The following is a 2196-nucleotide window of genomic DNA, read 5'->3' as shown; positions in this document are numbered from 1 at the left end:
CCAGCCACAACGGAGGCCTGGGCGCCAGGACGTTGAACAGATAACACCGGCTCCTCCCCAGCCTTCCGGGGGGAGGCGCAGCCCGGACACCCCGACCCCTCCTCGCCTAAGTTATTTGAGTCACAAAGGCCTCTCCCCTTCCCCCCATCCCACGCCTCCCGTGTTCGCGGCTGTGGGGTCCTGGGCACGCGCGGGTGACCCGGAGCTGGGCAGGGCCTCAGACCCGCCAGGCCTCTCCTGCCCCCCCCCCGGGCCGCGAGACAAAACAGCGTGTCCCCACGCGTGTGCGCGCCCACCCGTGTCCGTGTCGCTCTGTGCGCGTGCACGCGCGCATGCACACATGTGGTCCCGTCCCGCGCAGCCCGAGCCACAGCAAGACGTGGGGTTCCCCCCCCCCAGCCCGGGCTTCCCTCCCCTCCCCACATCCAGCCGCCCCGCGCCACGTTTTGAAATCTCGGAGAGAAAACTAGTACTGTAAGATAAACTTTTTTGTACTGTATTTATTGTGCATAACAATTTTTTTAAGAGGAGAATTCTGTACATTTAGAACTCTTGTAAATTAAAAGCCGATCCTTTTTTTTAAAACTGTACTCCCGCCCCTCTGGCCCTGTTGTTTCTTGGCGGGGACGTGGGGAGGGCATTCCTGGCCCTGCCTGCCTGGGTGGGGAGCAGGGCCCCCCCCAAGCGGCTCCTGCCCCATGTGTTGGGGGGTCTGCAGGGCATGGGGAAGGCGCCCCAAGGGGCCAGGTCAGACCTTGAACTCGGTCATGCTTGCCAGGCATCTGTCTACCCATATGGATCACTTTGCATAGCAAAACGCGGGAAGTAGCTCCCGGCCTAGCTGCTCGGGGTCAGGGTGCTGGCTGCTTTTTATCTCAATATGGGCGTCCAGCTTGCTTCACACATACTGTGGTTAAAAACGCTTACTTTATATTACAATATAGCCTCCCAACATCCACATGTTCCAAACTATGCACTGAGCCAACCACTGAGGAAAAGTACAGAAGGAATCCCTTTGCCCATCTACTCAGGAGGCTGAGATCTAGCTCAATGATTGGGATTTGAGACAGGAAGGCACTCCATCTCTAGTTAACCAGAAAAAAGCTAGACTGGATACATGTCTCAAGTGGTAGAGCAACAGCTTTGAGTAAAAAAGCAGAACAAGGCTGGTGCCAGTGGCTCACAGCTGTAATCCTAGCTACTCAGGAGGCTGAGATCTGAAGCCTGGGCAGGAAAGTCTAGGAGACTTCTCTCCAATAAACCATCAGAAAACCAGAAGTGATGCTGTGGCTCTAAGTGGTAGAGGGCTAGCCTTGAGTGAAAAAGCTCAGGTACAGTGCTAAGCCCTGAGTTCAAGCCCCATGATCAACAAAGAAAAAAAGTTGAGCTATGTCCTGAATTCAAGCCCTGGTACCAGTTCATAAATAAATGAAAACAGCCAGGCTCTGGTGGCTTACACTTGTAATCCTAGCTAGTCAGAAGGCTGAGATCTGAGGATTGTGCTTCAAAGCTGGCCCAGGCAGGAAAGTCCGTGAGACTCTTATCTCCAATAAACCACCAGAAAACTGGAAGTGGCACTGTGGCTCAAGAGGTAGAGAGTGCTCACCTCAAGCTGAAGAGCTGAGGGACAGTACCCAGGCCCAGAGTTCAAGCCCCACGACCAACAAATAAATATGTGCAGAATGGATTGGGTAACCAGTGCCAGGAAAGAAATTGTCAGGGGTTGGGGAAGGGGTGCTTTACAGAGGAGTGAGGAAAACAGATTCAAGGAAGTTTACCAGCAGGGAAACTGAGGTACAGTCACTCCTCTGTTTCGTTGTCTTTCTGGCAGCATTGCTGAGAACTGAACTTTGTCAAAGCCTGGCATTTGCTAGCTAAGTGCTCTACCACTCGGGTTCCTCCTGCCTCATTCAGCCTCCAGGGTACTATAATTTCAGACATGTGCTACCATCCCTGGATCAATTATTAACTCTTAGTATTGCCTCTGTGAAGAAACAGATTAGGAGGTTGGTGGATGGCCCAGTGCTCAAGGAGGGAGCAGAACCGACTTCACCCTGCGCTTCCCTGAATGGCCACCAGGTGGGGGGGGACGCGGGACGCCGGGCCCGGGGCCCGGGCTGGGTTGGATGCTCTGGTCCTATGTAGCCGCAGTGGCCGCCGGGGGGCGCGCGAGGCCGGGGCCCGGGCCGGGTCGGG

General features: G+C 55.1%; 1 protein-coding gene across 1 annotated transcript in view; it reads left to right on the top strand.

The window, feature by feature from the left end:
- Gltscr1 (glioma tumor suppressor candidate region gene 1) overlaps positions 1 to 2196 on the top strand; it is a 35897-nt gene that overhangs the window by 33329 nt on the left and 372 nt on the right. The gene's annotated exons all lie outside the window — the stretch shown is intronic.

The sequence above is a fragment of the Dipodomys ordii genome, unplaced genomic scaffold (assembly GCF_000151885.1).
Source record: "Dipodomys ordii isolate 6190 unplaced genomic scaffold, Dord_2.0 Scaffold156, whole genome shotgun sequence".
Lineage (NCBI taxonomy): Eukaryota > Metazoa > Chordata > Mammalia > Rodentia > Heteromyidae > Dipodomys > Dipodomys ordii.
This window is presented reverse-complemented; position numbering and strand designations above follow the sequence as displayed.